Here is a 12,984-nt window from a genome sequence, read left to right as displayed (position 1 = left end):
GGGGGCGGACCCTGCTCAGAAGATGAGACTTGCAAAGAGAAAACTACGGAAACAGTGAGAAGGTGAAGAAGGCAGCAGTAAAATGCTGGAAGTCTCCGTGGTCTTGGGGGGCCCAGCTGGGCCTGGACGGCCTGCCGTGGGCCACCCGGGCCCTCGCCCCCCACATGGATACGGCTCCCGTCAGCTCCCAGGTTGCCCCGAGACACTGGGGTGCCAAGCTCCGTCTGAGCACACAGTCTGCTTCCATCCATTTTTGGTTTGGGGGCCTCCCCCTGCCCACCCCTGTCAGCAGGCACCCCTCCACACTCTCTGGAGGCTTCGAGTCGGACCTCTGGTTAAAGGAGACCCCTGGGACCCATCCATCACTGCTTCTCGCACAAAGCCCAATTCCGAGCCGACTGCCAGCTCATCTTACACAGCTCGTCGCTCACCACGTCCTCTCCCCCGGGACACCCCAGATGCCAGGTCTCCACGCTGGAACCATCACCGAGCCACGACAGCAGGCTCACCTCCACCCCTACCTGCCGAGTGTGCCACCACCCGGGCCCAGCACGGGAAGGGAGCACATGCTGAGGGTGAATCCTCGAAGGCTCGCCCCGCCAGCGCATACGAAAAACATGACTGCGATCGGTTACCGGCAACCGGCGCCAAGTCCTAAATTAGCGACTGCTCGGCCAGGAACCCAGAGAGTCACTTCCGGCGCGGCAGCCCTCGGCAGTCTGCTTTCTGATTCTCGTCTGTCCACCGAACAAACGCGATCGAGGCATCCGCCCCAGAAAATCGCAGTCCGGAGTTACGGGAAAGCTTTGTGCTCTTACCGCCGTCCGACGAAGCCACCGTCCCTGCCCGTGGGACAGAAACGGCCGCATCTCCCAACGGTGGCTCCATGTGAGCTTTTAATCACTCCCCCCACATTCACTGAGATCAGTGAGGTGGCTTAATAAAAGAAGAGAGAGAGAGAAGAAAGGCAGAGAAAAGAAAAAAAAAGATATGCAATGTCTGAAACCAAGATGTGCTCAGCAACCTTCTCCAGACTGTTTATTTCCATCGACGAGAGAACACAGGCCTGTAAATTAACTCATATGCTTTCCCGACAAGTCAGAACGCTCCTGGGACAGGACCAAAACTAAGGGACACGCCGAAGACCTCCCGGTGGATGCTGGACTTGGAAAACCCTCCTCAGCCAGGCTTCCTTCCCCCAAAGTCCCGCTGGCAGAGGGAGGACAACGGCCACCCCCAGCCCAGGCCACCAGCCTGTGGCCCGTCCCCTCTGCCCACCCACCCCTTTCCCACAAAACTGGATTTTAACACCCACAAATCCTGAGTTTTTCGGGGCAGATGGCGAGGTGTCTGCGAAAATCACCTGCCCTGGGCCAGAGTGCCGCTTCCGGCGGGGGCACTGGTTGGTAAAGGGGGATGCTTTGGATGCTTACAAAGCAAAACGATTGGGAAACATTTTCTTCCGTTAAACACTCCGTTCCATCCAGGTCAAAAAAAAAAACTTTGGGCCGTGTACACTCCTCACCAGTCTGTGAGGTCAAACAAAAAGGGGACAGCACAACGCCAAGGGCGAAAAAAAATGCCGGACCTGCCAAACAGTGGAGTATTTTCCTTACGTGTGTCCATCTTTTTTCTCTACTGTGGGGCTGTTTGGGTGGATGTGGGTGTGGAATTGTCTTACATTCCCCATAGTTTTCATTTCACTCAATGCGATGCACAACCCGTTTTTTGAAGTCTAGAGTACGATTCTAAATGCTTTGAGGTCAGAAAGATGGAAATTCATTCATTCGACACAGATGTTTACTGAACACCCACCATGAGCCAGGAACTGCCTTGGGCGCTGGGTGCAAACCCGCGGTGCCCCAGACGGACATCCTCTCTGAACCGTGGCCCTGACATCCACGGGTAGGAGTCGGCAACTACGGCCCAGGGGCCATGTCCGACCACCGCCCGCTTTCGTGGGGCCTGTAGGCTAAGAACAGTTCTGTCATTTTTAAATGGTTGGGAGCGGGGAGCTGGGGGAGAATCAGAAGAATAATACTATTCTGTGACATGGAAATTATGCAAAACGCACATTTCTGTGTCCATAAATAAAGCTTTATTGGAAAAAAAGTGGGTGAGGCAGACGGTACACACGTGAGCAGATTCATACACGTTTCTGGTAGTGTTCAAAGGAGGGGCAAAGTGTCAAAGAAGAAAAAGCAGGATGCGAAGAGCGGGTGGCTGGAGGGGCCACCTTAGAACCCGTGGTCAGGAAGGCTGCTCTGAGCTGAAAGCTGGAAGACCAGGAGTGGCCAGGCACGGGCCTGAGGGAAGGGCGTTCAGGCAGCGGGAACAGAGAGTGCAAAGGCCCTGAGGCAGGAACAGGGCGGCAGCCAGGGAGGCGGTTACGCCTGAACAGAAGTGGGGAGCAAGGGGGAGGGAACGCAGCCAGGAGAGGGGTACACAGAGCAGAGCAGGCGGGTCTGTCGCTTTCCGAGGGCGACAGGAAGCCATGGAAGGCTCTGAGCAGGGGAAGGCCCTTTTCAGTGTTTCCAGAAGTTCCTTGAGGGAGCGGGAGTGAAAACTGACAGACTAGCTGTGACACTGGATCTACCCAACAAGCAGATCCCACACAGGCCAACTCCATCAGCGAGTAAACGCTTAACTCAAATATCAATCCGCCAAAAAAGAAGAATCAATTCATCGATCCACTCAGGCCTCAGTATCTGAGGTGATACAAACTTTTGGTTTTTAAATCTACTGAAGTCACTGCAACATTTCTTCATGAAAGCATCTGTCACCAGCATATCAACAGCCGCACAAGGCCACGGACACTGTTGTTCAGGAAGAGGCCGAGATCAACCAGTGATAACAAGGGAATCCTCCTCCAGTTGATTTTGAAAAACTGCTGAGGGACTGGATAGGACAGGGGGACGAGGTGGGCACGAGGGGGAGGTGGCCCCTGGGGCGGGAGGAAGCCTGGGAAGGGGCCTGCAGGGGCTCAGAGGTCCCGATCAGCCCAGGAAGACCCCGCACCAGGCAAGGTGCCCAGAACAGGGCAGGAGCTGGGGGGGGGGCACGTTTGCGGGCAGGCTTCTCTCCTCCCTGGGTGGAAGGACGATGGGCAGTGCGCAGGGCCAAGGGGCAATGGGGAAGGAGCAGGAGCAGCAAGAGGCCTGGGAAGCAGGTGTGGGGGGTACGGGCGGCTGTGATGTGCAGTGATGAGGAAGGGGACAAGGGGAACTGAACTTGAGGCAGACGTGGGGGTGTGGCAGAGGTGTACCAGGTTAACTTCTCGGGTTCTCAACTGGGGGTGAATGTGCTGTGCCCCCCACCCCACTGCCACCCCACAGGGCCACTGGGCAAGGTCTGGAGACATCTTTGATTGCAGGGCTGAGAGGGGGAGTGGGGGGAGCCCAGAGAGGCTGCTCGACACCCCACATACATGGGACGGCCCCCACCCCAAAGAGCACCCCAGCCCTGAATGTGGAGGCGGAGGGGGCCCAGCTCAGCATCACCTGGCGTGGCTACGCACTACCAGGAAGGTGCTGCCACCATACCCATTTCCCAGATGGGGACAGTGAGGCCGGGGAGGGGCGGGCCAGCCCTGGAGGAGGGATTTGAACCCAGGCCTTCCGGACTCTGAGGGTGTGCGGGAAGGAAAAGACCAGAAACCCAGGGCGAAATGGGGAGCACCGGATCATAGTGGGGTCCGTGTCTGGGCCCCCTCCTCTGTGTCCAGCCTCCCAGGTCAGAAACAGGGGGTGGGGTAGGCAGGAGAAGGGGAGCACTGTGGGTCCTAGGCCCCCACTGGCCAGCCAAGGGGCAGGAGCCCAGGTGAGGCTGTCAGTGGGAGCCTGGGTGGGGGCCGCCTTTCCATCACGGGGGTCTCCAGCGCCAGGGCCACCATCATGGCGGCCAGCGCGGGAGTCATGTGTGCGGCACTCACCACTCTCCCCCACCCCAGGGGCTTGGGAAGGTTTAGTGCCCACCCCCCACCTTGTTCCTGGCCCAAGCTCACACAGCTCTGAACCCCCACACCACGCTTCCGGATCCCGGGAAGAGAGACACCGGCAACGCTCACTTGCCTGAGCCTCGGCCCCGTCGCCACCTTCCTGTCCTGCCCTCTCCTCACTGGGTCACACCACCACCGAGCTGACCACACCCAGGACACCTATTCCCCCCCCCAAATAGACCCAAGCCCCCCAAAGCTAGGGACCCCCCCCAACCTCTCCCGGGACTCAAAAACCAAGGTACCCAGATGGGGTGAATGAGTGACCCCAACATCCATCCTCAGGTGTCAGGAATGGAACCAAGAAACAGAGGGGCTCCCCAGTGCCACCCCGAGGCGGGGGCAGGGCACAGCTGGTCAAGGGCAGGAAGCCAGCAGGGGGGGCAGAGAAATTAGGGATCAAAGAGCAGGCGGAGCCGCCAGGGTGGGAGAGAGGGTCACAGGGGAGCCCCGATCACCGCAGAGGGCTCCTGCAGGATGGGACAGGGGCTGCGGAAGGGAAGGGTCTTTTCAATATGACAGAGAAGTGCAACAAAGACTGGGCGGGGCGCTGACCGCTGAAGCTGCCAGACCTTTAAGCCCCCCACCCCCCATTTTAAGGACCCCTTAGCAGCCCACTCCCCAAAGACGAAAAGATTAGGACATGGTCAATTGTTACTAAGATCTGTATGTATTTCAAGTCCTGACAACTACATGAGCGCATGCAACCACGCGCATGCACAGACACAGGCACACACAGACACACACACACACGCACACGCAGCGCCTGACAGGGTACACCCTTCCATGCACAGGAACCTCCACGCTCTGTGGCATCTGTGCAACTGCCACCTCCGCCACCCCCTTCCTCCCCACCGGCGACCTCGGTCACGGTGCCCCCAGCACGCCGTGGACACGCCGACATCTGCCAGGTGGCCAATCAGAAACGCGGAAAGGGGGCCAGCAAGTTTGAGAAATTCTCTGCTCTGCTCATCCAAAGCTGACTCTCCGACTTTACACTTGGCCGGGGGCTTCCGAAAGCAAATTGCAAAGACAGGAGGGGCTGCCCACTGCTCCGGTAGAAAGAGGCTGGCCGGGCTGATGACAGTCCCCCCTGGAACCTCCTGAGGAAGCTACTTCCTGAGAATCAGGGGGGGCCGATGGCTCTCACATGGCCAAAGTAACATTTAAGAGACCCGTTTAAAAGTCCTCGTTCCAGCCCGGGACAGTCAGACAAACAGCTGTGGAAGCAGGGCCGGGCACCAAACTCTAGAATGTGTCCCGGTGTCCTCAGAACCCAAGACCGCGCGCTGGCAACCAAATGGGTCCCAAAGGAGCTGGCCGCATCGGTGCCACTGCCAGAGACACATGGAAAACGACCCGCTCTTTACATATCACAGGATCGTTCAGCTCCACCGAGCAGAACCACCTTCCCACTAGTTTCGTAACTCTCCAAACACTTCCCCAGATGCACCTTGAATTAGTAAAACAAAAAAGCATCCTCCTCAGCCAAACAGATGGGGGCACAGCGAAAAGCAGTCCACACCTTCCCTCCCACCTCTAACAAATAAAATAATAATAATAATAATAACAGAAAGAAAGAAAAATTCCCTGCAAAACCTTCCACCGTGTCCAGGTGGACAGACGACACCCCATTCACCTATGTCCTCGCGCCCACCGACCGCAGCCCCGGGCCCCCTTGCAAATCCCAGGTCAAGTCCATCCTTTCGGGACGCCGCCCCCTCCCCCGCTCCCCGCCCCCCACTTCCCCAGGGTGGGACCGCACCGGGGGTCGCCGCGGGGACAACTCCAGAATTTATTTCGACAGAGCTGACAGGCGGAGGGCTGGGGGACCCTGCCTGGAGGCTGCGGTTGCACAAGCTGAGCAGACGCATTTTTTGAAAAAAAATCCAGATTGCGCGCTGATTAGGGGGGAGGGAGGCTCCGGGAGACGCCATAGGGGGTGGGGAGTAGGGGAGCAGCGATTGGGGTGGGGGCCATGGAGGCGCTTTCGAGGGCACCACTGGGTGTCCACGTCGGGGGAGCGCCCCCTTAGCCCCACCGGGCCGGAAACGCAGGCGGCTTTTCGCCCCGGGGCCTGCGAGCTTCCATTATTATTATTATTATTACTGCTATTATTGTCGTTGCTATTATTGCTATTATTAGGAGGATCGTTTTGAATAATAAGAGAGCATGGGCCGCGCCGGGGCCACCCACGCTGTCATCTTTTGTGGGGGGGCCGGTCGGGGCCGGCCGGGCCCAGCCCCCCGCGGGCCCCCGACCCGGGCAGGGGCGCCCCCCGCCGCCCGCCCCCGCGCCCCGCCATCGTCCGGCCCGCCGCCCCCGCCCCGCCGGCAGGCCCCGCGGTGCGCCCCCGGGCCGGGCGGTTAACGCCCCCAACCGCCCCGCGGGCCGGGACAAAGCGCGGCGGCCGCGGGCCGAGCAGGGCCGCGCCCGAGGCCTGGGCCTCGAGTCCCCGGCGCGCCCGCAGCTCCGTGGCCGACGGGGGGCGGCGGCGGCGGAGGCGGGCAGCGGCGGCGGGGCCCGAACTCGGTCCGGCGGCCGGGGAGGCCTCCCCCGCGGGCTCACCTGAGGCGGCGCGCGCGGCCCGGTCCCGAGCTGCGGCGCGCGCTCCCCCGCCCTCGGCGTCGCTCCCCCAGGCCCCGCTCGGGCCGGACCCCGCTCAGTCGCTGGCGGCCGAGCCCTCCGCGAGCGCCCCGGGCGGGGCTTATGAGGCCCGGCGCCCGCTCCGCCCCGGCCGCCATTGGCCCGCCAGCCTCACACCCGCGCGCCCATTGGCCACCGCTGACAGCTCCGCCCCTCCCCTCCACCGGGCCCATCAACAACGCACGGCCCGCCCGCCGCGCGCCTCGATTGGGCGGGCGCCGGCGCCGGCCTCGCGTCCTCATTGGCCGGAGAAAAGGGACACGCCGGCGCCCTCCCACGTGCCCGCTGACCGGCTCCGCTCTTATTGGAGGCGGCGCACGCCAGCCAAGGCGGCCGCGGCCAACCCGACGGCTGCTGGGCCTCGGATTGACAAGGTTGCCTCTGGGACGGCCCCACGACCGCACCGGGGGCAGCGAGAATTGGCTGCGGGATCAGCTCGGAGGCGCGGGACTGGCTGGGGGAGGTGCCAATCACTGCCCCACTCCGCCCTGGCTATCAGGAGGTGGCTGAGTACGTGAGACTCAGCACAACATCCCGACCCGACCCGGGGCGCTGCGAAATAACAGGTTCGAGACCCAGAGCCGGAACGTGGGTGCAGTTTCCCCAAATCTCAGAATCCCGAGCTGGGACAAACAGCTCCCCGTGCGAGTCGTTTTGCAAAATTGGAGAACAGGGAACTGGAGAAGTGAAGGGTCAAGCTGCTAGCGGGACCCCCGGGGTAGGGGATGGGGGAGCTGTCATTTCCATCACAATCAGCAGACCTTTGCAAAGGGCAAGGCCGGTGAGATAAAGTTAGGTGCCCGCTCCCCGAGTTCCCTAAAACTTCAGGGAGGCCAGGACTTCAGAGCTTTCGGATGAGGCTTCAAAAGCCCAGCTGGTCCCCTCCCCCCACCCCCACAGGCTCCTCGCTGTGGGTGGCCTCTAGCTGATGAAGCTCCCTGGGCCTCAGTTTCCCCGATCTGATGGCAGCGCCCCTGCCCCTTTGGGCTACTGGACGCTTTGTAATAACATTTTAAATGTAGCTGCGAGATAACCCTGCAGTCCTTCCCGGAGTTTCCCACTCTGAGAAAGTACCCTGGGGCTCGCACAGCCAAGGAGAGCAGGCTGCAGCGCTGTATGCAATTGTTTCCAGGGTTTTGCTGGAAACGAAGGGATTAGATAATTTGTGGCTCACCGTACCCTGCAGTGCTTTACTATGTAGCAGTTTGAAAGGCGATGGATCTATATGTACTGTCGCGGGATGACCTCCTAGATAAATATCCATGTTGTTGAGCTAGCTACGGGATACTCCAGAAGTTTGTATCGACTGAGAGAAGCCTGATGGAAAAAAACATGCACAAGCCGACATCAGGCAGTTTCTAAGAGTTCAAATGGGTGTGAAAGCACAGAAAGAAAAGGACACCCCAAATCGAGAACACCAACTTAATCTTTGGGGAGAGGAGAAAGAGATCTAAATTGATAACACACACACACAAAAAAGTCAGAGGGGACGAGTCTGTCCTGCAGTGTTTTAAACTTTTACAGGTTCATTTTCATGTGCTCATGTAGTCAAATTTTAATTTTAAAAACAGAAAACAGTTGCCACCCTCAAGGAACCCCCTATCCAGTTGGGGAAGGCAGAAGTGGGATTTGATGATGGTAATATATTGTCAAAAATTCAATAATGAACAGATTTTTTCCCCTAAGCAAGCCTCTCTTTTTTTGTACTTCCAAGTTTATCCTGTAAGACAGAGAATTCCAGATACTTGGATTTATCACTTTTTTTTTTAATTTAGGGACCTAAATAGATTGTCAACTTTATTTTGCTTACAGAGACTTTTTTTTAAAATGTCAGTTATAATGTGATTACATATAAGATCAACAAGTGTAGACTACACAATTCTTTCAACTTTCCTATATTTGGAAGTTTTTATAAAATATTGGAAAAAACTAATCACTTTCAATTTTAAAAGTATCATATGCAAAAAAAAAAGTATATGCACAAGTAGGAAGGACACACTTTCGGAATTTCTAAATAGACAAATTAACTTGGGGGGAAAACGTACCTAATTGCCATGGTTTTTTTTAGGCCTTGGCAGATGGGTCAAACCTCATGAAGGGCTGGGGCTGGAAACCGGGATTGGGGTTCTCTCCCCCAAGCAAGGCCAGGAAGCCCTCTGCAATTAGCCTTGGGACCCCCAAGGACCCCTCTGCAAGGCAGTGCCCAGTTTCTGACTCCTTCCTTACCCATCCTTCACCTTCCCCACTGAGCAAGATGTGGGCCAAGAAATGTCTAGTGCTTTACAAATATTCCCTTCCCACATATGGGTTGGTCTGCTGCATTAAAAATCAAGATGGATGGAAAGATAGATCCTCCTATGTGTTTAAACAATTCTTTTGGAGGAAGAATTTCAAAATACCACCTCACACCAAGCACATTTTGCTAGACACACAGGTACACTATGTTTCACGCTTTTGGGCACACACGTGCAAATATGCGTACACCAAGACCGCGGCTCATGTGTGTTTGTTTGCCAAGGTTTTAGACAAAGTAACTACTCAAAAGTGTCGAACTGGAATCAAGGTACAAAGTGGCAATACAACACTATCCTAATTTTGCTCTTTGAAATTAAATATTTAAAAAATCAAATAGATGGAAAAGCATCTATAAATATACATATGCCTGCGCTTGCCATATCCTTGGGCAAACCACCAAACCTCTGTGCTTCGGTTTCCTCATTTGCAAACTGACTCTTAAGTCAACCACACACTAGAGTTGTTTTGAGCTTTAATAATATAGCGTCAGCACACAGCAGGTACATAATAAACACATACAGCAAGAAAATCGGACGGTACATCAAAATGTTAGCCCTTGGGTGGCAGGATTGTTCTGCTTTTCTTCACATACTTGGTTTTCAAACTTTCTAGAAGGATCGTATATTAATTTTATATCAGGCAGGAGGAGCGAAGGAAAAAAATTTTACAGTAAAAAGTCGATTATCAGGTGGATAAACAAAATGTGGTACATCTGTACAATGGAATATTATGCAGCAGTAAAAGGGAATTAAGTACTTAGGCAAGCTACAACATGGGTAAAACTTGAAAAAGGTATGCTCGGTGAAAGTAGACACTAAAGGCCACACACTGTATGATTCCATTTACAGGAAATGTGCAGATTAGTGGTTGCCAGGGGCTGGAAGTAACCACTAATAGATGCCGAACTTCTTTTTGGGTGACAAAAACGTTCTGAAATTAGACAGTGGTGATGGTTGCACGGCTCTGAATATATTTTTAAAACCACTGAATTGTACGCTTTAAATGGGTGAATTGTACATTTTAAATGGGTGAATTGTATCTCAATAAAGCTGTTATATATTTTTAAAAAGATCCCTCCCCACAAAAAAGAAGTTGACCGGGAAAGAAATTTGCCCAGTGCTGGGATTATACCTGCAGTGTTTTATGGAACACACTTTTGGGTGTTCTCTTATTTTCATTTAAACAACGCCACCGTTCTGCCTTTGAGAAACGTTGGAAAAGCCAATCAATGAGTAACCCACTTCAGCGTATCCTGCCCCTGTAGAGGGCCTGGCCTGAAAGAACCACATCTGGGGACATCTTGGGAAGTTTCCCCCAATCCTTGTAACTGGGCATCTTTTCTCCTTTTATTTCACATTCACACTGGATATATTTTAAGAACCAAAAGGTGCAGAACCTTTTTTTTTAATTAAAACAAATCTGCCCATATCGTCAGTTAGCCACGTAAGAAACATACCACCAGGAAAAGTTGCAGAAGGGCTGAAATACTTCATCTTTGGAATTTAGCACCACTTCTGTCCCAGGGGTCGGTTTTAAATTTGCCTGAACCTTGGCTTCTCAGCTTACTGGATCGCCAGGCCCTTCACCTCAGATGTGCCCAAATTTCCACAAACATAGTCAAGACACCCCGCCTAGGGTCAAAACCACATGTCTCGGTGATTCTGGCTGGTGACACCCACTCAAGGCAAGAGATGGAGTACCAGTGAGCGACAACCCACACCCCCAGCCTGTTTCCTCCAGTGTCAATGGGGACAGCAGTGCTCACCTCAGATGAGAATCAAGTGACCCCCGGTTCAACGCTGAAGTCACGAGAGCATCCGCCACTCTGCTGCAGAGCGAACCCCTCTCCAAGTTCTGAGTTTTTTGCGTTCCAATGTCTGCCAAGCACAGTCAAAGGAAGTGGGCAGGAAAGCGTGAATCACGGGGACCACCAGAATGGCTGGGCAGACCACCAGGTCAGTCTGTGGTGACCCTCAGACTGACAGGTCACAGGCTCATAGTTTTATTTTCACTCAGTCCCATTCAGGAAGGCAGAGGCTTTTGCTTTGCATAAGGCCTTGATAGCGTTTCCTCTGATCGTTACATGGCCCAGGCTTGAAACCTGCTCTAACGCAGCAGCTGCCAGCTATCTGCCATTCCTTACGTTCAATTAAAATAAATAGAATTTAAAAGCGAGTTCCTTACTCACACTTGACACCTTTCAGGTGCTTAACAGCCTCAGGTGACCGTATGGTGGTGACCGTATGGTGGTGACCATATGGGTAACACAGATACGACATTTCCATCATTCCAGAAAGTTCTAACAAGCAGGGGTCAGCAGACTTTGTCATAAAGGCCTAGAGACTGAATATTTCCAGTTTTGTGGGCCAGATGGTTTCTGTCGCACCTGTTCAGGATGCTTGGTTGTGCTGCCAAAGCAGCCATGGACTATCTGTAAACGAATGGGCGTGGCTGTCTGCCAATAATACTTGATTTGGCAAAAAAAGGCCGTGGACCCAACTGAACTCCGCAAGCTATAGTTTGCCTTGAACTGTAAAGGAAAAAGCACAAGGGAAGGGGTGGCACATCCTGAGCTGGCAGCTACAATGCCACTTTGATCTTTTGGGTCTCAGTTTTTCCATCTGTAAAGTGGGGAAGATGCTATCTGCCTGGTCTGTATCCCAGGGTTTTGTGAGCTGAAAATGAAATAATAAGTACAGAAGCGCAATAAGCAACAAAGCAACCTTCAAGGAGCACAACACACAATCAAATGCATCTGTAAAAGATTTATTCCGAAAATCTAAACTCTGGACAAAAACTGAACATTTTAGAAAAGGCTACACAAGATTTTACTGAGTTTTTTTTCCTCTAATACATAACAATCTAATAAGGACGACAAAAAAAAAAAAAAAAGAAAAAAGAAAACACCTTTTAAAACAACATTGCTCCAGTTTGTCTGCAGTTGTGTGATTTAAAATATCCCTGTTCTGTTGAGGTATAAGCTGTAAACTTTGGTAAAGTTAGAAAAATTAACAAACGTTTCCAAAAATTACAAAAAGAAAAAAAAAAAACACAAATAAACCCTAAGTTACACTTTTCTTGGTACATATACAGTAACTACAAAAAAATTTCATGTAGAAAAAGTGTTTATTCAAAAAAGAAAAAAAAAAAAACCTTGTAGCTCACAACTGTTGGGTTGGAAATTCAATTCCGAAGATCGGTGAGACCCAAACAAAGCACCTCCAATCACCCAGCCAGTGCTCAGAAGAACAGGTTGACCAGTTCCAGAATCTGGTTGGCAGTTTCGAATGTTTCAGTGCTAAAACAAGAAAAGGAGCACCTTCTTTAAAAAGATTAAAAAAAAAAACACAAAAATGTAGAACTAAAGGCACTTGACAATGGCTTTGTGCGCTCCGTATCAGACAGCATCCGGCCGGACAGCAGGCCCAGGGGAGAGACCAGGCTAGCTGAGGTAGTTTGTGCACGCCCCCAACAACTCTGCCGACGAGGACAAGAGGACTTGTCATTTGGATCTTAAAAACGTGAAAGCGAACCGGCAGGGGGGTGGCTTTTAGACACGCGTGGACACTGGGCTGAGTTAGGAGGTTTTCGCTTTTCCTTTCCACGGCAGCCACAGCCAGTCTCTTGGGGGACAGCTGGGCCACACCCCAGGCTGCGGCCAGGAGCTGTCGTGCTGGACTGGGGACGAGAGAGTGCTGTCGGGGAGAAGCGCTTGCTGACCTTCGGGGCCAAGCCCACGGACCTGGCAAAGATTGTTCTAGGCAGCCGAGCCCCTGTCCTGCTCGGTGGCGAGAACTTCTGAGAACTTGGTATCGGTCAAGGATGTTTAAGCAGCCTTCAGGGCAAGAAGCATGTAATTCCATCTTTTAAGAAGAAAAACTTTTTTTGCTGATAAATTGCAGGCTTTATATTTAAACACACACACGCATGCACGCACGCACGCACACACTGAGGAGTCCAACTTTTTTTTTTTTAGCCATAACACACAAATTCCTGAAAATTTATAGGTTAAAAAAAAAACAAAAACACAAAAAAGGAAGACAAGCCTT

At 53.3% G+C, this 12,984-nt stretch overlaps 1 protein-coding gene across 4 annotated transcripts in view; it reads right to left on the bottom strand.

Moving 5' to 3' along the window:
- Positions 1-6,701, bottom strand: part of KDM4B (lysine demethylase 4B) — a 161,986-nt gene extending 155,285 nt beyond the window's left edge. The window contains exon 1 of one of the 4 annotated variants that reach the window (XR_005214955.1): positions 6,563-6,700. The gene's annotated coding sequence lies outside the window, so the exon portion shown is untranslated. Of the gene's footprint in view, positions 1-6,562 lie in introns of all 4 variants that reach the window. The other 3 variants (XM_037824051.1, XM_037824047.1, XM_037824048.1) reach the window with 3 other exon arrangements.
- Between the last annotated feature and the right edge of the window lie 6,283 nt (positions 6,702-12,984).

This window comes from Choloepus didactylus (assembly GCF_015220235.1).
Source record: "Choloepus didactylus isolate mChoDid1 chromosome 25 unlocalized genomic scaffold, mChoDid1.pri SUPER_25_unloc1, whole genome shotgun sequence".
Lineage (NCBI taxonomy): Eukaryota > Metazoa > Chordata > Mammalia > Pilosa > Megalonychidae > Choloepus > Choloepus didactylus.
The sequence above is the reverse complement of the archived record's forward strand: the minus strand, read 5'-3'. Positions and strand labels throughout refer to the sequence as shown.